Raw genomic sequence first — 24,748 nt, forward strand, 5'->3', positions numbered from 1 at the left:
TATATATATATATTTCTGTTTCATCATGTTTTTGCAAGCTTTATGGGTCTCAGTTTTGTTTTCTATGTGTAATGCAGGAAAATAGTCATTCTGAATCACTGCTGGATGATAAAATGCTAACACATTTTTATTAGGGATAAAAGGTGTGATAAAAACATGAGTGATGAAGATCGCCATTTTGATTTCGATGTTGAAAACAAGCCCTTTTGATCAAGCTAAATCTACAGTCCAAGAACCTGGAAGTGACAAAGCGATTAACAAGGCCAAAAGATACTCAAAGCGAGTGGCACTGAACCCCTGCTTTCAATGCAGGGTGCCTTAAAAAATAGCATATATGAAAGGTGGTTGGGTGACATTAATCACCAGGAGACTGTGAGTACTAGTCCCACCTTAGGCATGAAAGCCAGTTGAGTGACTTTGGGCCAATCATCAGGAGACTGTGAATTCTAGTTCTGCCTTACGCATGAAAATTGGTCCGATGACTTTGGTCCAGTCACTAGGAGATAGTGAGTTCTAGTGCCATTTTAGGTGTGAAAGCCAGCTGGGTGACTTTGGGTCAGTGTCTTTCTGTCAGCCAAACTCCCCTCATTGGGTCTCTACTGTGGGGAAAATAGGAGGAAGAAGGAGAAATACGGAAGATATGTTCGCTGCCTTAAGTTGTTTTTTTTAAAAAAAATAAAGGTGAGATATAAATAAAATAAATAAATAATATATAATAGGATTGCTATATGTACCCCTCTCTACAAAGCTTGCAACATAGAAAGGGCCACTGAATTGTAATCTTTAACGTGAATTTATTTAACTTTAGAGGGAAGAGGGGTGGTTATTAAAATAAATTCAACTGAAAACCATTTTCATTTTTGCCCTGGCTGTGCCCACTTTCCTATCCTGGGTGTTTGATAAATGCATTATCAAATATGCTTTGCCAGTCCTCAAATGTCCTCTCATTCACATTTTAGCTCTTAGTGAGTGAGAGACAAGCAAGTTGGCAGCCACAGTTAGACAAGGGAATCCCCTCAAAAATCTGGTTACAGCCGCCATCTTGTTTTTTGAGACATGCACTGGTGGATGACCCTGAATTGGCTTCACTCGTTTGCTCTGAAAGCAGGACTTCTCCTATACCTTTTATACTCTCTTTCATGCTGCTTCCGCTTTAGAGAAGTCAGGTGTGCTTTTAAAACATGCTTTGATGTGTTGGCATTTCTTTATGAAAAAAGGAGGCATTGGAAGAACATGTCTAAGCTTTTGAAAGGAGCTAGTGCCCAACGAGGTGCCACTTCAGCTGATCTATGCTTGCTGGTCCAATGAAATTCATAGTGAAAATGAGCAGATCACTCTGTTGGTTTTGAGAGGGATGGATTTTTCCTGGCAAGAAGTCCCTTCCCTTCCCTTCCCTTCCCTTCCCTTCCCTTCTCCTCTCCTCTCCTCTTCTCTTCCCTTTTCCCCTCCCCTTCTCTCTCCTTCCCCTCCCCTTCCTCAAGAAACAGAAAACTTGCTCAAGTGCATTTCATGCATTTCATGATTTACTCCTTTTTCCTGACCAACTGAAATGATTACAGTAACCCAGAGCCCACGGCTGTTTCATTTATTTCCATCGTCCACTGTTTCTTACTCTTGCCCTTCAACCCAGTATCAGGTGCTGAGAGAACTTGCACGATTGCAGGCTGGGTGGGTCCACAGCTCCTTCTTGGTTTCCCACCTTGAAAAGGTTCAAGCTGTTGTTGGGCAGCATTCCTGGGTCTTGCTGCTTGGGTATCTGGTGAGATTTACATAGTCCAATGCCACAACAGGAAGGTGCTACATTGGAAAAGGAGGTCCTACTCCTTTTTCAGGTTGGGTGGACTTTTCCCAGGTCTTCTGTGTGTGCCCTGCATCAGGGTGTGACTTGTGGACTTCTGAGGTCCAACTAAGTACCCCCAAGATGAGAAAAACAAAAGCTGTTCATGAAACCCACTTCACTAGGTGAAGCCAGTGCTCCAGGCAAAATCTCTGGATACCACCTTAGTAAAGCATCCCTAATATTTATAGCAGGAAGTCTACCAGCTCCTTCCCATCCAAACTGTCCTCCTCCTCCTCCCCTTCCCCTTCCCCTTCCCCTTCCCCTTCCCCTTCCCCTTCCCCTTCCCCTTCCCCTCCTTCTTCTTCTTCTTCTTCTTCTTCTTCTTCTTCTTCTTCTTCTTCTTCTTCTTCTTCTTCTTCTTCTTCTTCTTCTTCTTCTTCTTCTTCTTCTTCTTCTCCTCCTCCTCCTCCTCCTCCTCCTCCTCCTCCTCCTCCTCCTCCTCCTCCTCCTCCTTCTCCTTCTCCTTCTCCTTCTTCTCTCTGTCTCTGTCTCTCTCTCTCTCTCTCTTAAAATCTCCAATTCTTTTCATCTGGTTCTTGGAGAAATGAATCATTTGGGGGCAAATGTTTATTTAAAACAAAAATAAAAACAACCCACCACAGCCTATACAAAAATATTCAGATGACTCTCTTTGTCCCTACCTTTCTCCAGCAACACTGGAAAATAAAGTCAACCATATCTCCAAACCTCATTGTTTTCCAGAGAACAAAACCACCATCTCTAAGCAAGAGGGTTAAAGATCAAGGATAGACCAAGCTGTAGTCCGGCAAGAATGGAGAGTGCACAAAATCTGCCTGTGAGGTTCTTCTATAGTTGGGTTTTTGTTTTTGAAAAAGCCTTCATGAGGTTGGGATACTGTTTAATGCTTTTATTTATTCTTTGCTGTGCTGTTTATCACAGAGTGATTATTTTGCTGTTATGAATGACATGCTTCAACCACAGAAGTCAAAGCATCCTTTGGGCCTGGTCTTAGAAAGTCCATCCCATCCTGCTTGTTTTTTTAATGCCAGGCTAGTATTTTTATTCTCTCAGGTCTTTTAACAGTATATGAATCCTGCTGCAAATTCAACTTTTCTTGCCTCTTTCCTTATTGCTTTAGAATGAGCCTTTTTTAAAAAAAAAAATGTTTTAGTTTTATTGATTGCTGGAGTTAACAGCATTTCTAGACTGCCCAAGGACTCTGGGGGTTCATGCCACTATTGTTATTCATTGTCTTAACCCTTTCGTTTTAACCATAATGGCATTTCTTAATTATAAACCCAGATTCCCTCAGTGGCAAATGGTATAGCAACCTCCTAAATAACACTAGAAGAAATAGAATTCCTACTGTGGTAAATAAAGGCTCCGTTTTACCATCAAATGTAAGGGTTGGATGGGATCATGAGGTTCACTCTCCCATGGTCCAGGCTGAGATTTAAGGAGCAGGGCTAATTTATTTATTTATTGGATTTATACTCCGTCTTTCCTTTAAGGTGCTTAGCACATCCTCATTCTACTTTTCCCCATCTGGGAGGTGACTTGGCCTAAGGCAGTGGTGTCAAACGCAAGGCCCGGGGCCCGGATCCGTTCCATGGGATCTTGGCCTGCAGGGCTGTGCTGGAAATAGCAAAGAATTGGCCCTCAGTGCCTCCGCTAGTGAAAACGGAGCTTGGGAGGGCTGCGGGCAGCGTTCCCAAGCTCAGAGGGTTGCAGGAGGCCATCGCAGTCGAAAACAGAGCTCGGGCACCCGTTTTTGCTGGCAGAGCGCTCGAGCCACCACAGGTGCCCTGATATGAGTGATGGTGAGCTGGCCATGCCCACTCTGGCCACACCCACCCTAGCACCCCAAGGTCAAACACAACCCTGATGTGGCCCTCAATGAAATCAAGTTTGACACCCCTGACCCAGTAGTGGGATTCAAATTTTTTTTACTACCGGTTCTGTGGGCGTGGCTTGGTGGGCGTGGCAGGGGAAGGTTACTGTAAAATCTCCTTTCCCTCCCCACTCTAGGGGAAGGTTACTGCAAAATCCCCATTTCCTCCTGATCAGCTGGGACTCAGGAGGCAGAGAATAGATGGGGGTGGATCCAGTCACAATTTATATTACCGGCTCTCTGAACTACTCAAATTTTCCCCTACTGGTTCTCCAGAACTGGTCAGAACCTGCTGAAGCTCATCTCTGCATTGGGGCTTGGTGGGCATGGCAGGGGAAGGATACTGCAAAATCCCCATTCTCTCCCGATTCCTGGGGGAAGGATATTGCAAAATATCCATTCCCAGCCCACTCTGGGGCCAGTCAGAAGTGGTATTTACTGGCTCTCCGAACTACTCAAAATTTCCGCAACCGGTTCGCCAGAACTAATCAAAACCTGCTGAATACCACCTCTGCCCTGGCCTAAGCCAACTTTAAGACTTTGGACTTCAACTCCCAGAATTCCCCAGCCAGCCAGTTGAAGTTCATCCATCTTAAAATGGCCAAGGTTGAAAAACAGTAGACTAAAAGCTGAAATATCTCAGTGCTGGACCCACACCTTAGTTACTACTCCACAATGGTTCTCTGTGATCCCTTCATTTCTTTGCACATTTTAAAAAGTTGCCTATTGCAGGCAGCACTGTATCCATTGACAAACTGGAGGCAACCCTTTGCTTAAATTTAACTAAGAGAAGGGTACAAAAAAAAAAAAGAATTTGGGATTAAGGTCCATGCTAGATGTTAATGAATAGCGAAGGCCAGTGGTGAAATCCAATTTTTTTGTTACTACCGGTTCTGTGGGTGTGGCTTGGCGGGCATGGTGTGGCTTGGTGGCAGTGGCTGGGGAAGGATGCTGCAAAATCTCCATTCCCTCCTCACTCCTGGGGGAAGGATATTGCAAAATCTCCATTCCCTCTCCACTCCAAGGGAAGGATACTGCAAAATCCCCATTCCCTCCTCACTCCTGGGGGAAGGATACTGCAAAATCCCCATTCCCTCCTCACTCCTGGGGGAAGGATATTGCAAAATCTCCATTCCCTCCCCACTCCTGAGGGAAGGATATTGCAAAATCTCCATTCCCTCCCCACTCCAGGGGAAGGATACTGCAAAATCTCCACTCCCATCCCACTCTGGGGCCAGCCAGATTGTAGTATTTGCCGGTTTTCCGAACTACTCAAAATTTCCCCTGCCGGTTCTTCAGAACCTGTCAAAACCTGCTGGATTTCACTCCTGGGAAAGGCTCTGTCTCTTAGCTGTAAGGACAGACAGTTCAAGGATGTCTTTACAAAATTGTCTTCTGCGCTGGCATTTCTATGATAGAGAGATTCCCAATAACAAGCTAAACATTTTTTCTTTTAAAAAAGCTAACTTATCAGCATTTTTCTCATTCTTTTAGGATTTTGCAAGGGAGGGTTTTAAACTGCGTACTTTTAAATAACTTACACTTACGTCACTTAGCATCAGGAGGAAGGGGAAAAAAACCAGCTGTTAAAAAATGGCATTTTTCTTTTTAAAAAAAAATCACAATCCTTCAGGTACCTGAACTGAGAGCAGCAATAGCTGAAGGAGTCAATTTCTGTTTCTTACCTTTTCTCATTTTAAAAAACGGGTGCCGTTGACTTGGTGGCATTTGAGAATTAGTATTATTATTATTTTTTTTAGAAAACGGCACTAAAATTGGCATTTATTTGTCTTGCGTATTTTTTCCGCCTACATACGATAGTCCTCGTCCACAACAGTCCGTTTAGTGACCATTCAACGTTACAACGGTATTGAAAAAAGTGACTTATGATCGTTTTTCACACTTACGACCAGCGGTGGGTTTCACTTATTTTTACCACCAGTTCTCTGTACGCGCACACACTCGCTTCACGCATGCACGCACTATCCGCGCATGCGCCCGGCCGAGGGTTGGTTTCTACTTACCTTTACTACCGGTTTGCAATCGGGCCATGCCTGCATGAGCTTTTCTGCATATGCGCAGAAGCGTTCTGATGACGTCGGGGTCAGTGGGCGGAGCCTCCCGCCTGTTTTACTACTGGTTCTATAGAAACGGTGCGAACCGGGGGCAACCCACCACTGACACGGCCTCAAAAACGTGGCTAAATAGGATGGCTAGTGGTTAAATAGGATCTCTGCTACCAGTTCGCCCAAACCAGTCTGAGCAGGCTGAATACCACTTCTGCTTATGACCGCTGCAGCATCCCTATAGTCATGTGAACAAAATTCAGAAGCTTGGCAACTGACTCATATTTATGACGTTTGCAGTGTCTCAGGGTCACGTGATCCCCTTTTGAGACCTTCTGACAAGCAAAGTCAATGGAGAAGTCAGATTCACTTAACAACCATGTTACTAACTTAGCAACTGCAGTGATTCACTGAACAACTGTGGCAAGAAAGGCCCTAAAATGGGGCAAAACTCATTTAACAAATGTCTTGCTTAACAACAGAAATTCTGGGCTCAATTGTGGTCGTAAGTCAAGGGCCACCTGTATTTTTCTCAGAGGTTTTGCCCAATCTACCCTCTTACAGGCTCTTAAGGGCCTGGTGGCGCAGCTGGCTAATAGCCTGTTATTAACATTCAGCTGCCTGCAATTACTGCAAGTTCGAATCTCGCCAAGGCTCAGGATTGACTCAGCCTTCCATCCTTTCTAAGGTAGGTAAATTGAGGACCCAGTTTGTGGGGGCAATAAGCTGACTTTGTATAAAATATACAAAAGTATGAAGGCTATTGCTTAACGCATTGTAAGCCATCCTGAGTCTCTGGAGAAGGGCGGCATATAAATCAAATTAAATTAAATTAAAAATTAAAATTACTGCAAATAATTTTTCCCGGTGCAATGGATGTTTGTACATCGTTTATTGCCACAAATAAGAACTTCTTGTGTAGATTTTTTCCATACGTGTGCATGCGCACACACAAACATGCGCATAGTAAAAATTCTAAACATTCCAGTTTAGAATAACGGTGAATTCAAGGAATGTTTCCACTCATTTTAATCTGGTAGCAGCCTTGGAAAATGTCACATACATAAAATAAAAATAAAAAAAAGATTGCTGCAAAACTGCACTTTTCCTTTTACAGCTCTAATTGTAAAACATTGAGGAAAGCTTTGTAATGCCTATCCATGGTGTCAAAGTTGTTTAGGAACCTAGTCATCGCTGAGGCGAAAGAGAGAATGGTGTTCAAATTCCTTTTAATAATGGCTCATGGAAAACATATTTTATCCAATGAATTTAGACAAGGAGACAATGCTAAGGAAATTAGCAAACCCTGCCTGGGTGGTTGCCAAACAGAGGAAATACTTATTCCAAAATTCCTAAGATTTTCTAATATTTTTTGTGGTGTAATAACATTGTTTTAATGTTTCTGATTTTTATATATTGTATTTTATTAATATTTGGCTACTTTGTCTTACTTCTTTTATCTCATCTCTTTTATCTGATTTGATCACACTTATCTTATTTGTTATGACCAGGGATTAAACAGCAAATAAATGGATTGACTGATATTTAATGATAAAGGAGATCAGATTGATTTTACTATGGACAAACTGATCTTCTTTACCATTAACACTAAATATCAATCAATCAATCAGTCAATTTATTCATTGTTTTATAAATGAAGGCAAAGATATGGAACAACTTGCCGCCTGAAGTTGTGAATGCTCCAACGCTGGAAGTTTTTAAGAAGATGTTGGATATCCATTTGTCTGAAGTGGTTTAGGGTGTCCTGCCTGAGCAGGGGGTTGGACTAGAAGACCTCCAAGGTCCCTTCCAACTCTGTTATTCTATTTTATTCTAGGGATATGTACTGTATCCCAGGATAAGGTTGCAGCAATGGTGAAATCCAAATTTTTTTACTACCGGTTCAGTGGGCGTGGCTTGACGGGTGTGGCAGGGGAAGGATACTGCAGAATCTCCATTCCCACCCCACTCTAGGGGAAGGATACTGCAAAAGGCCCATTCCTTCCCCACTCCTGGGGGAAGAATATTGCAAAATCCCCATTCCCTCTCCACTCCTGGGGGAAGGATATTGCAAAATCTCCATTCCCATCCCACTCTGGAGCCAGCCAGAGGTGGTATTTGCTGGTTCTCTGAAGTACTCAAAATTTCCGCTACCAGTTCTCCAGAACCTATCAGAACCTGCTGGATTTCACCCCTGGGCTACAGGATCCAATCTGGGTCTGTCACTGGGACCAGAGGTTTAGTTTTCCAAACTTTCGGACTCCTGCTGGAGCCCATCCTCAAGGAACATCTCTCTCACCAGAATAAGTGCACATTCTGGTGAGAAAGAAAAATGGAAGATGGCAATGAAGAAAGGCAGAACAAATAAATTTCATCTTCAGAAGGCCGGTGAAGGACTCATTCTTCTTCAGTGAAGGGTTCAGTTCACTCTCAAGATCAGGGGGTCCCCAAACTTGGCAGCTTTAAGACTTGTGGACTTCAACTCCCAGAATCAACTCCCAGAAACTCCCAGGTGGCTGGAGAATTCTGGGAGTTGAAGTCCACAAGTCTTAAAGCTGCCAAGTTTGAAGACCTCTGTTCAAGATATTCTCTCTTCAGAGGTGGGTTTCAGCAGGTTCTGACCAGTTCTGGTGAACCGGTAGTGGAAATTTTGAGTAGTTCGGAGAACTGTAGTAAAAATTCTGACTGGCCCTGTCCCCATGTATTCTCTGCCTCCCAAGTCCCAGCTGATCTGGAGGAAATGGGGATTTTGCGGTATCCTTCCCATGCCATGCCCACCAAGCCACACCCACAGAACCGGTAGTAAAAATTTTTGAAACCCACCATTGCCTCTCTTCATTACTTTTTAATGGAGGTTGCTAGTCCCTCTTGTGCAGATATAAAAGAAAGATATTGCCAAAAATATCTTACATTTATTGACAGCTGAATGGGCATCCCATCACATTGGCAACAGTTTTTCTCTCCATCATTCCTGACTGACCCTTGATTGGCTAAACTTTGATCAGGAAATCCCTACTGGGCTACTCCTCTCAATGTGTGTTATTTATTTATTAGATTTTTATTTTATCCCACATTTATTGTTTTATAAGTAACTAAAGGCGGCAAATATACCTCGTGCTCCTTCCTCCTCCTATTTCCCCTACAACAACAACGCCCTATGAGGAGTTGAGCTGAGAGAGGTGGACTGACTCAAAAATCACCCAGCTGGTTTTCCTGTCTATGGTGGGGATTAGAACTCACAATCTCCTGGTTTATAGGCCAGCACCTTAAGCATTACACCAAACTGGCTGTCTTTTTTTTACTGCTAACAGAAAAGTTAGCTGTAGTAACTACTACTACTTAGGAACTGTAGTAGTTCCTAAGATGGATGCATGGATGGATGGATGGATGGATGGATGGATGGGTGGGTGGTTGGTTGGTTGGGTGGGTGGTTGGATGGATGGGTGGGTGGATGGATGGATGGATGGATGGATGAATGGATGGATGGATGGATGGATGGATGGATGGATGGATGGACGGATGATTTTATTAGTTTTAGTAACTCATGAAGATTTGGGTTTTCTATTGTTTATAAGGGGAATGGCTTAATTTACTATTCTTACCTTAATAAGCTGGTTAAAACGAACAACTATCTGACGGTGTGTCCACTACTTTGAATTCTTCAAAGCAGCTTTCAGGGCAAAAAAATTACAGTGTGCTTTTGGTATACGGTCTAGTTGTAAAAAAAAGGCGAGTTTTGTGAAAATATGTATTCGTGTCAGAGTTATAGAAAATGGGCAGAATGGAGTTATGAATGAAGACATCTGAGAACGAAATGAACTGGAAGTAGATATCCAGTAGTTGTTTATCCCAGGTTGGTATTTTCACCCTTCCATAGGAGACTTAAGGCGTCTCCTAAGCCTAAGCTATGGGTAACTACTGGTTCTGACTCTAATGACATTCTTACCTTTAAGTCATTCAGAAGATCTCCCTGATCCTTCAGTGACCGGGATTCTAAAATGAAACCCAATTTAATATGATTTGTTATCCTTTCCAGGAAACAGGCCTCTCACTGCTGATGGAAATGGTGGACGAAGTTTAGATGGCAGGACTTTGGAAGACTAGGAGATAGAAAGATGTCCAGAAACAGATTAGCTATTTGGAGAGCTCTCTAGAACAGAGAAGAGCAGAACAGAACAAATCTAGATCAAATAAAGAAATATATCAAATGGATCAAAGAACATTGCCATGATAATCTTTGTAGATCCTCTCCTCTCCTTCTTCCCTCCCCTCCCCTTCCCTTATTTCCTTTCCTTTCCTTCCCTTCCCCTTCCTTCCTTCCCTTCCACTCCTCCTCCCCTCTCCTCCCCTCCCCTCCTTTCCTCCTTCCCTTCCCTTCCCCTTCCCCTTCCTTCCCTTCCCTTCCCCTTCCTTCCCTTCCCCTTTCTTCCTTCCCTTCCTCTCCTCCTCTCCTCCCCTCCCCTCCTCTCATTTCCTCCTTCCCTTTCCCTTCCCTTTCTCTCCTCTCCTCCTTCCCTTCCCCTTCCTTACTTCCCTTCCCCTTCCATCAGGCTGGCCTGGCCTATTTTTTCCCTTTTTTCCTTTTTAAAACACAAATTTTAATTTGTTTTTAACTTATTGGGGTGTTTTAAATCTGTCTTCGGCCAAATTGTTTAATTCAGTTTTATTCTGTTTTTAAATTTTGTATTTATGTGTTTTTTATCTTGTGGCTGTTCACTGCCCTGAGTCCTTCGGGAGTAGGGCAGTATATAAATCAAATAAACTAAACTAAACTAACTAAACTTCTTTCTCTTCCTCTCCTCCCTTCTCCCTTCTCCTCCTCTCCCCTCCCCCTCCCTTCTCTCCTCTCCTCTCCACCTTCCCTCCCCTCCCTTCCCCTCCCTCCCTCCCTTCCCTCCCCTCCCCTCCCCTCCCCTCCTTTCCTCTTGCTTGCCTTTCTTTCTCTTTAAAGAATCAGTGTTATGCTAATTATAAAACCACATCACTTCTGCAGTGGTTAACCTTGGGAGTAAAGGCGGTACTACACAAGTGACTCGATTTAATTACAGGTTGAGTTACTTTTCTCAGTTTATCTAATCAGTTGGGTTTTGACTTCCATCCTAAGCAGCTTTGAAAGTCTCAGTCTGCCCTCTCTTTGTGGAAGGGCCTCCCGATTCCATGAGAAAATGTGCAGTTGTGTTGAGTTTTGCACCCAGCTCGGTAAACAAGGGTGCTGACTGGAAAGGACGCTGTAAGGGGTGAAAGGTGTATGAGAGAGAGGTGCAAAAGCCAGGAATGAGATGCCACAAACTGGCAGATCTTTTGAAAAAGAAGTCCCAGCTGCTACACTACTCAAGCTGTGTCAGTTGTACACGCTGTGTAGGAAGCAGCAAGAAGTTGTAAGTTTCCTCAGCTGAGGCGGATAATTTAAATAATTTTGAAGGGTGGCCTTAAAAGGTTGATAACTTTCCATTTTGAAACAGTAATGTGCGCAGTCATCCTGCTCAGAGGTGGGTTTCAGCAGGTTCTGGAGAACCAGTAGCGGAAATTTTGAGTAGTTCAGAGAACCGGTAAATACCACCTCTGACAGGCCCCCGCCCCCATCTATTCTTTGCCTCCCGAGTCCCAGCTGATTGGGAGGAAATGGGAATTTTGCAGTAATCTTCCCCTGGAATGGGGTGGGAATGGAGATTTTACATTATCCTTCCCCTGCCACGCCCACCAAGCCATGCCATGCCATGCCACACCCACCAAACCACACCCACAGAACCAGTAGTAAAAATTTTTGAAACCCACCATCCCATCCATTTGGGATGAAGCGAAGTCAAAATCTACTTTGCAATTCCTCCCAAAGCTTTGCAAACCTGCATAAGAGGCTTCTGGTGTTTTTTTTTTTTAAATTGCATCTTGGGGATCTTTGAGAATTTTCTTTTTGCAATGTTTTGGAGTTTACTGGTATAAATGGGTGGAAAGTTGATGCTGGCCGACTTGCTGTCTGGTGATCCACATTTTCTAGCCCCTACAAAGTTTCTCTTGGCACCCACATTTTTCAGCCTGACAAAGAAGGAAGGCATTCCTTCAAGCCAGCTCTGCGGAGGATCTTAGGCAGGGGTGTCAAACTCGATTTCATGGAGGGCCGGATAAGCATTGTGGTTGTCCTCAGGGTGGGGATAGGAGCAGGGGGGGCATGGTCAGGGTGGTCGCAGCCGACTGGCCATGGCTCGGGGAGGCATGGCTAACTCGACGTCGCTCATGTGGGGGGGCGCCTGTGGGGGCTGGGTGCAGTTGGGGAGGGAATCCAGGCAGGGGTGAAATCCAGCAGGTTCTGACAGGTTCTGGAGAACTGGTAGCAGAAATTTTGAGTAGTTCGGAGAACCGGTAGCAGAAATTTTGAGCAGTTCAGAGAACCGGTAGTGGAAATTTTGAGTAGTTTGGAGAACTGGCAAATACCACCTCTGGCTGGCCCCAGAGTGGGGTGGGAATGGAGATTTTGCAATTTCCTTCCCCCAGGAGTGGGGAGGGAATGGTGATTTTACAGTATCCTTCCCCTGGAGTGGGGTGGGAATGGAGATTTTGCAGTATCCTTCCCCTGCCATGCCCAGCAAGCCACACCACGCTCACCAAGCCACGCCCACAGAACCATAGTAAAAAAATTTGGATTTTACCACTGAATCCAGGGGTCTCTGGGTGGGTGGGGCGGTGGGTGGGAGGGTCATCCATTGGGATGAGGTGAGGTGAGGTGGAGAGGGGTGGCTGATGCCTGAAACCGTTGGTGAGTGCGTGGGGGCTGGCGTCCTGGGTGAAAGGAAAGCGCTCAGAACACAGGCCTCAGGGATGCCAGGCCCCACATGATCACCGCCTCCTGTGCGCATGATCAGGGGGCGGGGCTGAGGTGGCAGAGTGGATCTACGGCTGGCCATGGTCTGCCCCAGATGGCTGCCACCAGGTTGCAGATCAGTGCCTGGTTTAATTTAATTTAATTTATTTAATTTAATTTCGAATTTATATACCGCCCTTCTCCCTGAGGACTCAGGGCGGTGTACAGCCAAGATAAAAAACATAGAATACAAATATTAAAACATTTAAAAATATATATAAAATTTGGCCCAAAAAATTAAAAATCGCAGACTAATTAAAAGGATTTAAAAATTTTAAAATTTTAAAATTTCTTCTTAAGCCAACCCGGCTTGCTGAAAAAGATAGGTTTTCAGGGAACGACGGAAGGCATTGAGGTCCTGGATTCTTCTTATCTCCGGGGGCAACTGATTCCAGAGGGTGGGAGCCCCCACAGAGAAAGCCCTCCCCCTGGGGGCCACCAGCCTACATTGTTTGGCTGATGGCACCCTGAGGAGGCCCTCTCTGTGGGAGCGCACGGGTCGATGGGAGGTCATCGGTAGCAGCAGGCGGTCTCGGAGATAGCTAGGCCCTATGCCATGGAGCGCTTTAAAGGTGATAACCAACACCTTGAAGCGCACCCGGAAGACCACCGGGAGCCAGTGCAGCTCGCGCAGGAGTGGTGTTACATGGGAGCGCCATGTTGCTCCCATCACTACCCGCGCTGCTGCATTCTGGACCAGCTGGAGCCTCCGGGTGCTCTTCAAGGGGAGCCCCATGTAGAGAGCGAGGTTGGCCTGAGCCAGGCCGAGGCCCCATGGTCCAGTCCCCTGTTTCTTGGGCAACCCCGTGGGCAACCCCGTGGGCCAGATCAAACTACCTCATGGGCCGGATCTGGCCCACAGGCCTTGAGTTTGACACCCCTGGTCTGAGGGAATCAGCAGACCAGGATGTGTGTGTTTCTACTTACCTTTACTACTGGTTTGCAATGGGATCGCTCATACACAGATCACCAATGACGACATCCGGGGCGGTGGGTGGGGCCGCCCGCCAGTTTTACTACTGGTTCTTGCAAACCAGTCCGAACTGGGGGCAACCCACCACTGCAGCAGACCCCCGAAGAAATGATTATCCAATGAAGATGCATCCAGTCCGCGGGCTGCAAGATTGACACCCCTGCTATAGGGGAAAAATAACAACCAAGCAGAGCTTTGACCGCACAATCATAGATACCATCTTGATTTTTTTTTTAAAATTTCATCCTGTAGATACTCCAGTCCTATTTGAAAGAAACCTAAAAACAATATGCATTTTGTCAAAATGGGAAAAGAGCAAGTACAAAACAAAAAATCAACACAATTTGTCTGCAAAAGGCTAATTTGGAGACCACCATTCTTTTTTTCTGAATGGCCCTTTGACAATTTGCCCCAAAACGTATTCCCTGTGTGTGTGGGCAATAGAATGGAGCTGAATATTTACTAACCAGATGCCCTTCCTGTCACCGATGCGGATTTTTTTTTTCAACAGATATATTCTCAGTGTGCCCAGAGAGAGAAATATCTATCTAGGATTGAACTCACGGCCTCATGATCTTGAGGCAACAGCCCCACCTCTAGGCCACTCCACCTACACACACACACACACACACACACACACACACACACACACACACACACACACCTACCTCCTGTTCATTCAGTAAGATTGTTCTTCACATCAGAATTAAACAATACAGTTGTTTGACCGCTTGAGAGGTAATTACAATTAATCATCTGTAAAGAACTCTAATATTCTGTATTCCTGCTTGTTAAGGTTACATTAATGCTTTAAAGAGGTGATGTACATCTCTCTTTTCTTCTTTCTTTACTTATACTTTAAACTTATCTTGATATACATAACTGATATAGAAACTGTTAAAAATAAGTTGAGGAGAATACCATGAGAGATAACTAAAGCATGTGGAAGCAAATAAAGGTAAAGGTTCCCCTTGCACATATGTGCTAGGCGTTCCTGACTCTAGGGGGCGGTGCTCATCTCCGTTTCAAAGCCAAAGAGCCAGCGCTGTCCAAAGACGTCTCCATGGTCATGTGGCCGGCATGACTAAACGCCAAAGGTGCACGGAACGCTGTTACCTTCCCACCAAAGGTGGTCCCTATTTTTCTACTTTTACGTGCTTTTGAACTGCTAGGTTGGCAGAAGCTGGGACAAGTAACGGGAGCTCCCCCCGTTACGCGGCACTAGGGATTCGAACCGCTGCCGACTTTTCGATTGACAAGCTCAGCGTCTTAGCCACCGCGTTTCCTTTGGAAGCAAATAGAGCGGCTCTTTTTATCAAAAACAGCAAACCATTAAAGATCACATTACACAAGTTATAAACTACACTTGATTAACTTCATCAAAGCTGTTTAGATATTATGAAAGATCAATACAAGCCCTTCTTCTACTTTGTATCTGGATATAAAATATTGTCTTGTGGAGAGAAAATGTTAATTGTAAAGGATATTTTTTTTTTATAACCGATTCACTTAAAGGGTTTACTTGAAATCCTCAGTTTGATGTTCTTTTAATAACAGTGAGTACGGTAAATCTTACTGAACACATAACATACAGTACAGGGGTGGGTTCTACTTACCTTTACTACCAGTTCGCAACGGGAGCGTGCGCGCTTCTGCGCATCCGCAGATCACCGATGATGACGTCGTGGTGGGTGGGCGGAGCTTCCCGCCGGTTTTTCTACCAGTTCTATAGAACCAGACTGAACTGGGGGCAACCCACCACTGATACAGTATGAATGTTTGCGAATGTCATTTCCGCCCCTCCAAAAAAAGAATAGCTTTCAATTTTACATATTTCAATCCCATAACTTTTGATAACTCTTTTCTACATTGTTTAGAGTTTGATAGCTAACATTTCACAAAGATGGGAAATGCACAAACACACACAGAGAGATACATATATACATATGGACCACATACCAGAGGGTTGCAGGTTTATGTCCGAAATCCAGATTATGATTAAACCATAAAGTGTGTTTAAGCAAATCTGGCTTTTTCCTCCTTCAGCCAGCAAAACCTGGAATCCAGACATTCACTGCCACCCTATTTCAGTTCGCTTTGGGCCCCTTTCAGATTAAAAAGTTGTTATTTTAATTTTAACTGCCCATTTTTTTGAGGATCACACGGTCGAACAAAGAAGTGGGATTTTGACTGCGATGCCACAACTGCCTTCTTGCGTGTTTTAAGCTTCACCCTCATGCAAACTGTTGAAAAAGAGAACTAAATAGAAAGGAGCCCACCCCTAACAAGAAAGAACATTCTGGAAGTCCCTTAAAACTTGGTTATGTCATCAGGCCTGAGGGAGCCGAGGGACTGAGATGGCCCCATTGTCATTGACACCTCTTATCCTCTCATAGTCTTCAACCACAATTTTTAAATTTTATGGATTGTAAATTTTTGTAAAAATATATATACTGTATTTATTAGTGTTTTATAGTTTTCATTGTATACCACCCAGAGTCACTTTTTTTGTCAGATGGATGGCCATATTGATTGGATCACTGGATGCACTGGAGGTTTTCAAAAGTAGACTAGACAACCATTTGACTGAGATGGTATAATCTCTCCTGCCTTGAGCAGGGGTTGGACTAGAAGACCTCTGAGGTCCCATCCAACCCCATGATTCTATGTTCTGTGATGACTCAGTGAAAATTAATGTTGGATATTTACAGAGAAGTGGCATTTTGCCCTTAAAGATATGAAGGTAGAATTCAAACTCTTGCAAATTACTAGTAGCTGAAAAAAAGACCTCCAGTTTCATAGAGATGGCTTGATCAGTGGTGGGGTCTTCCTGGTTATGTCCGGTTCGGCCGAGCCGGTAGCGGTGATGTTATGATGTCACCAAACCGGTTCTCTTTGTCCAGGAGTTGGGCCCTCCCGCCCACCCATGCGTTATTCCTACCTTATATTTCCTTATTTTTAGCCCAGCTGATAGGCGCGGCAAAGTGAATTGCCGCACCTCAGCTGGGCATATTCCTAATGCGCTTGCACGGAGCGCAAGTTTGGCGCGCATGCGAGCAAAGCCAGCATGTGCGTGGCGATCACGCGCAAAGCGCATGCATGAAGAGAACCAGTAGTAAAGCCAGTTAGAACCCACCACTGGGCTTGATGTATCAAAATTGGTAGATTTGCATTGTCCATGCTCTTTCTACAGACTAGCATACTCCATGCTGCATACTCCCAGTTTTGTTTAAGATGTAGGTCCTTGCGTTCCAAAGTCACATGGTTATAAGGAGAACTACATGTAGTTACAATGGAAAGGTAGCAGATTTTATTCTCCCAATCATCCACTCAACTTTAGCAAATGAATATACCTTGAATATTTCATTTGTAGAAGCCACAATGACATCTATGTACACAAATATATACTTATGTAAAAAGGTTAAGACATGTACCACAAATCTGTAAGTTGCGTCAGATATCTGCGATGAAGGAGAATCTATCTTACAAGTTCACACACACACACGCACACAAAGGTATTTTACTTATTGGTCTAGTGAAACCTGTTTCTCTGTGAACTTTCTAACCTGTCAGTCTGAGTTAGAAGGAAGAGATTATCGTCATCTGACATCCCTACAAATATTTAACGGCTCTTGTCATATCTCTTGAGCAAGAAAAATTCAGTTTAGGTACTGCTCGACTTTTGATCACAATTGAGTCCAAAATTTCCATGGCTAAGCAAGCCAGTCGTTAAGTGAGTTTTCCCCACTTCACAAACTTTTTTGCCACCATTGTTAAGCGAATCATTGCAATTGTTAAGTGAATCATGCGGTCATTCAGTAAATCTGACTTCCCCCTTAACTTTGCTTGTTGGAAACCGGCTGATCCTGGGACAGTGCAACAGTCATAAGTACACGCCAGTTTCCAAGAGTCTGAATTTTGATCACTTGACTGTGAGGATGCTGCAATGGTCATTAAGCAGTGGTGAAATCCAAATTTTTTTACTGCCAGTTCTGTGGGCTTGGCTTGGTGGGTGTGGTGTGCTTGGTGGGCATGGCTTGGTGGGAGTGGAAGGGGAAGGATACTGCAAAATCTCCATTCCCACTCCACTCTGGGGCGAGCCAGAGGTGGTATTTGCCAGTTCTCTGAACTACTCATAATTTCCACTACCAGTTCTCCAGAACCTGTCAGAACTTGCTGGATTTCACCCCTGGTCATAAGTATGAAAAACAGTCATAAGTCACTTTTTTAAAAATGCCATTGTAACTTCAAAGAATTACTAAACGAATTCCTGTAAGTTGAAGACTGCCTGTATTTTCCACTATTTCTTTTGGTTTAAGGACTCCCCTTGCTATCTTGGTCATCCTTCGTTGGGTATGTCCAGTTGCTAATTTCCTTCTTAAACTGTGGAACTCCCAAAATAAGGCAGAATGAAATTGCTACATTTCATGTGGAATTCATATGAATACATTGCCAAAAAGGGGTCAATAGATCAATTCCCCAGCTTGCAATTTTTTGCTTTGTGGAATCACCGCTGGTGACCTAATAATTAACTATTGAAGCTGCATTGTCATGCATGCTACTTTCCTCTGCCCCAGGGCTAATCTCATAGCCATCTCTTCCTTGAGTTTACAATGAATGAAATATTTCTTCTTTCCTTTCTTCTTTTGATCAAGATGAGAACTTCATTTGAATGTGGGGAATGCATTCTTTCTCCTTAAAATACACAGAGAGAGCATTTTCTTCCCATCAGAAAGAAACATGAGAGCACTGAGCATGATAAAAGACTATTTACGGATACTTCAGGATTCAGGATTCAAAATGATAAGATAATCAAAAATGATAAGATAATTCAGGATTCACACCACACCCACCAAGCCACGCCCACAGAACCAGTAGTAAAAAAAATTGGATTTCACCACTGTCCCAAAAAGCAACTGGACTTTGTTCTTTTTCCTTGAAGACATTTCACTTCTCATCCAAGGAGCTACTTCAGCTCCAAAGAAGGTGAAGAAGAGCTGAAGAAGCTTCTTGGATGGGAAACAAAATGTCTTCAAGGAAAAAGAACAAAGTCCAGTTACCTTTTGGGTGTGTGTGTGTGGAAACACTTTTGGGACATGGGAATGAAATCTTTCAATGTAGAGTAATTATTTTTTTTTTCAAAAAGAAAGGAACAGGAAGGAAGTCAAAAATAAGCAATGCTCTTTAGATGCAGTCAAATTCCGACACCACTTCCGTTATATACATTACTTAAATAGATTGAATTTCAGTCCCACCAACTCAATTTGAATTCTTCAATTGCTCCCAATATGCCCCACATCTCACATATGATCCTCGGTCAAGGACATTAACCAGATTCAGAAATGTCCATTAGAAGAGTTTAGAAGTTACATCACAATATTCTGGATTGTGGAACTTGTGTTTTGGAACGAAAACCAATATAACAAGAGCCCAAAAGCCTTAGCTAGAATAATCCTAGGGAAACTATTAGGTTTTAACCAATGCCATTTGTGAAGGAGGAGACTTTGTGGTAGTGGTGGTGATAGGTTTTGAAAGTGTCAGTTTCGTTTTCTTCCCTGTGCACACTCCTTTCTGAGCAAAGGTACTACTGGCATCCGCTTGTCACAGCTTTCAAGCTGTAACTTCCTTCACTGCTGTTTTAATAGACCGCTCACTTCAATCAGAAGAGAGCTGGAAGGAACCTTGGAGGTTTCTAGTCCAACCACCTGCTCAAACAGGAGGCCTTATACCAGGGGTGTCAAACTCGATTTCATTGAGGGCCGCATCACGGTTGTGTTTGACTTCAGGGAACTGGGGTGGCCGTGGCCCAGATAGGTGTGGCCGGGGTAGGTTATGGCCACCTTGATGTCATTTGTGTTGGGGGCACCTATGGTGGCCAAGTGCTAAGGCAGGACTTCCCCTCCTTCACTTCATTATAATCTCTCTCCTTCCTTCCTTCCTTCCTTCCTTCCTTCCTTCCTTCCTTCCTTCCTTCCTTCCTTCCTTCCTTCCTCCCTTCTCTTCTTTTTCCTTCCCTCTTCATTCTCCTTTCTTCTTCCTTCCTCTCTTTCCTTTCCCCCCCCTTCCTTGCTCTCTTCCCATCTTCCTTTCTTTTTCTTTATCTTTCCTCTTTCCCTTTCTCCTTTCCTTCTTGCATGCTCAAAGGCAAAAGGGGAAACATTTCTCCTTTTGTTGTGTTTTTAGTTTGTTTTGCTAGCTCTCTGCCAGCAAAAATGGAGCCCGGGTGGGGCTGCGTGTGCCCAACCTGGGCCCCATTTTCAGATGCGATGGCTTCCTGCAGCTCTTTTCCAACGAAAATGGAGCTCAGGGGCCCCATGTGAGCCTTGAGTTTGACACCCCTGCCCTATACCATTTCAGATAGGTGGTTGTCCAATCTCTTCTTAAAAACCTCCAATGATGGATCACCCACAATTTCTGGAGGGGAGCTATTCCACTGATTAATTGTCCTCGCTGTTAGGAAGTTTCTCCTTAATTCCAGGTTGCTTCTCTCCTTGATTAGTTTCCATCCATTCTTTCTTGTCCTGCCTTCTGGTGCTAATTTGACCCCCTCTTCTTTGTGGCAGCCCCTCAAATACTGGAATACTACTTTCCTGTCACCCCTAATTCTTCTTTTCTCGAGACTAGCTGAACCCAAATCCTGTAGCCATTCTTCATGTTTTAATCTCCAAGCCTTTTTTTTTTTTTTTATTGATAGGCTTCTAAACATTTGGAGAAATGAGAATAACATTGCATTGAAAATGTGTCATCTTTCTCAAATGTCACTTTTCAGATTTTCCCATTAAGGGTCCAGAGATGACTGTTGTGCTAACCACTGAGAGTCAGTGTAACAATGATGAAGTAGAACAGGTGTCTCCAAACTTGGGAACTTTAAGACTTCTGGACTTCAACTCCCAGAATACCTCAGCCAGCATGGCTAGCTGAGGTATTCTGGAAGGCAAAATCCACAAGCCTTAAAACCAGTGGTGGGTTGCCCCCGGTTCGCACCGGTTCTATAGAACCAGTAGTAAAACCGGTGGGAGGTTCCACCCACTCACCCTGATGTCATCAAAATGCTTCTGCGCATGTGCGAGCGAAGCTAGCACATGCGCCCAGCCCTGTTGCGAACCGGTAGTAAAGGTAAGTAGAACCCACCCCTGTTTAAAATCCTCAAGTTTGGAGACACCTGATGTAGAACCAAGAAGACTTTCAACCATGGAAATTCAGAGGTGTTGTGGCTCCGTTACCTGAGCCTGTGTCATCGGAAGGAGAGGACTCCAAGAGTGAAGGAGAGGAGTTGGCAAGGCCTCCCTCTCCAGGACCCTCCTCTCTGGCAATGCCTTCGGTGTCCGCCAAAGGTCAAGAGATAGGCCCGGGGCCAAGCACGTCCACGCAGCCACAGGTGGACAGTAATGAGGGAGATGAATCTTGGCTGGATCCTTGGCAGCGTCACAGAGATAAGTGCATGCAACAGAAGAAAAGGTGTGCCAGAGATTAGGCTGAGTCACTGGACCACACCCCACAGGGCATAAAAGGGGGTGAGGTGGCCATTCAGACTCTGTGACGGACAAAACTAACTACTATCGAGTCACATTGCATCTTTGGAAACAACATTATCTGCCTTGGATTTAATTACGGACTGGACTTGACAATTCTTGAACTGTGTGTATTTTGTTTATGAGTAAAGTCTTGGCAAGCAGCTACTGGGTTGCTGCCAATCCTCTTATTGAAAGAATTGGTTGTCTGCCAGTTTATTTAACCCCCAGCTGTCTGTTTGTGTGTGTGTATGTGAGACGGGGACAGAACATGAGGATGACTTTGAGCCTGGTACAGGGGTAGTTGTTCTGACCAAGGCTTCCCAAGAGCATGAAAACAAACTCCTTGTCCCGACAAAAACCCCTTTCCTGTGAATTCTGCTCATTCACAACCGGCAAAGTCTTTCAGGGGATAGGATAGGATAATTTTATTTTTATTTTATTCAGGGGAGGATTGTTAAGTGTTTGTGACTCCCTTCATCAGGTGTCAAGCTCATCTCGAGAGACATAGCTATTTGTATATCAGTGCCTGTATGCATAATATTCTTTTATCAGCCAGGACTGGTAGGTGAGACAGGGTTAGTATTACTTTGGAGGAAGGGAGGGAGGGATGACTATTAGCTAATGTTTAAGTAGAATTACAGAATACAGAAGAACAGAGTTGGAAGGGACCTTGGAGGTCTTCTAGTCCAACCCCCTGCTCAGGCAGGAGACTCTATACCATTCCAGACAAAATGGCTGTCCAATCGCTTCTTAAAAAGCTGTGCCGAAGCTCCCACAGCTTCTGGAGGCAAGCCATTTCATTGATTCATTGTTCTCACTGACAGGATGTTTTGGCTCTCTCCTTGGTAAATTTTCATCCTCTACTTCTTGTCTTGCCTTCAGGTGCTTTGGAGAATAGGTTGACTTCCCCCTCTTCTTTGTGACATCCTTCAAATATTGGAAGACTCCTGAAGTATTTCTAGCAGAACTACCAGATTCTGTAACAGCTTTGTTCCCTTATGCCATCCGTCCGGTAAACTCACAAGATTCATTTCTCTCGCCATGTTACATGTATACATCTGAACTGTGCTGTTTCTCTGTATCATATAATATATGTGGGTATCTGCATAATTTTGCATTCATTCATTCATTCATTCATTCATTCATTCATTCATTCATTCATTCATTCATGTTTATGTAGTGTATATTGGAGGCGGAGACCCTTTGAGAGCTGTATGCATCGAAATTCCATTTTAATGTATGCCAATTAGTGTACATTTAAAGTGACAATAAAGTTATTTTAAGTCTAAGTCTAATCATGTCACCCCCTAGTCCTTCTCTTTGTTAGAGTAGACATACCCAGTTTCTGCAACCATTCATCATACAGTTTGCCTTGTTTCAATGCAAGATTAGTGAAGGTCAGTTGCCTACAAGCCTAAATTTTTTTTTTAAATTTGATTTATATGCTGCCCTTCTCCGGAGACTCAGGGCGGCTTACAATGTGCTCAGCAATAGCACATTGATGGGCATTAGATAAGAAGACGCACAAGAAAAGTTCTACCTCACCGCAGAAGGATAGCCATAAGGCAGTGAGGGCTAACCTTTTTGTTGTCGTGTGCTGAAAGCGTGTGCACGCCCGCAGCCATAATGTAATGCATGTGTGCCCCCTGAGTGTTCCCCCACCCTATACACATGCGCATGTGACTTCCCCGTTTTGGGCCTAGTAGGATTCCCTGCAGCCTCCTGGGAGCAAAAACAGGCTGCATCCTGGTTTGGTCCTAGTAGGCCTCCCTGCACTTATAACCAATAATGCAATGCACGTGTGACCCCCACCGCCCATTCCCCACCCCCGCATGCATGTGCAACTCACCCATGCTCCCCCCACCCCATGCACATGCATCTCCTGCATGTGCCCCATCCCCTGGGCATGCACGGCAGAGACCTGAAAATCAGCTGGGTGGTGGGAGGCATGCGCGCCTGCACGGTGGAGCTGAGCTGGGGTGACGGCTTGCGTGCCCGCAAAGAGGGCTTTGCATGCCCCCTGTGGCCCGCCTGCCATAGGTTCACCATCACGGTCATAAAGTCTGTGAAAGACAGGGAAGCACCATCAATGTTATGTCCCCTTCGCCCTTTGGACCGAATTCCAATTTTTGTGGGTGCTGACGTCTGGCTTATGCAGAAGCCCAGGGAGACCATCCTTCACCTTGTCAAGTTCTGGCAAAGAAGCTTCCGATGATAAATTATTAGAAAACATGCTTAAAAAATGAAAAAGAAAAAAAATGCAACTCCTTTTATGACCAAACCTTCTCCCAGGGCAAAAATTTCCTACTGCAAATGCTAAAGCAGTAAAATAACATAGATCTCAAATTGCCTGTGCATTGAGTTCTCTTATTGCTATTTACATGAGGAATATATTACCCATGGAGGGGGAAACCAGGCAGAATTCTGGTGGCAGATTTCCCTCGACAGAGGTTGCTTCTCAAAATGAAAGCTGTTATTTTTAAAATGGGGGAGGGGGTGATAAATCTCTGGGAGACATAGGTCTCCATAGGCTTTCCAACAGCCGTAGGACTCATCATTATTCTAATCACAGAGGGTCTTAAAAAAAAAGAACATTGCACATTGGTAAGAAGCGTTATAGATAGACTCATAAAGAAACCGGGTCTCCTAAAAATGACAGTGAGAAATGAAGGACCAGCATACTATGAGTTCTAAAAACAGGGTCTTGAAACATCTTTTTTTTAAAATAAATAAATAAATAAATAACACAGTTGGAAGGGATCCTGGAGGTCTTCTAGTCTAACCTCCTGCTCAGGCAGGACACCTTACACCATTTCAGACAAATGGTTGTCCAATCTCTTCTTTAAAACCTCAATTATGGAGCGCCCAGAACTTCTGGAGGCGAGTTGTTCCATGGATTAATTGTTCTAACTGTCAGGAAATGTCTCCTTAGTTCTAGGTTGCTTCTCTCCTTGATGAGTTTCCACCCACTGCTTCTTGTCTTGCCTTCAGGTGGCTTGGAGAATAGCTTTTTTTTTTTTTTTAATTTGATTTATATGCCGCCCTTCTCCGAAGACTCAGGGCGGCTTACAATGTGTTCAGCAATAGCCTTCATCCTTTTGTATATTTATACAAAGTCAGCTTATTGCCCCCACAACTGGGTCCTCATTTCACCTACCTTAGAAAGGATGGAAGGCTGAGTCAACCTTGAGCCTGGCAAGATTCGAACCCTGCAGTAATTGCAGGCAGCTGGTCTTAATAAGCTTAATAACAGGGTGCCTTAAACCCCTGTACTACCAAGGCTGCAAGCTTGACTCCCTCTTCTTTGTGGCAGCCCCTGAGATATTGGAACACTGCTATCATGTCTCCCTTAGTCCTTCTTTTCATCAAACTAGACATACCCAGTTCCTGCAACTGTTCTTCATATGTTTTAGCCTCCAGTCCTCTAAACATCTTTGTTGCTCTTCTCTGTAATCTTTCTAGAGTACATCTGCTTGCACCAGTGGTGGATTGCTCCCGGTTCGGTCCGGTTCTTGCGAACCGGTAGTAAAAGCGGTGGGAAGCTCCGCCCACCCACTCGGACGGCATCATGGATGATCTGCACATGCGCAGAAGCTTCTGCGCACGCCCGTGAGCGGAGCAAGTGCATGGGCGCGCTCCCGTTGCAA

Source organism: Pantherophis guttatus, chromosome 3, assembly GCF_059756535.1.
Source record: "Pantherophis guttatus breed Tessera chromosome 3, ASM5975653v1, whole genome shotgun sequence".
Classification (NCBI taxonomy): Eukaryota; Metazoa; Chordata; class Lepidosauria; order Squamata; family Colubridae; genus Pantherophis; species Pantherophis guttatus.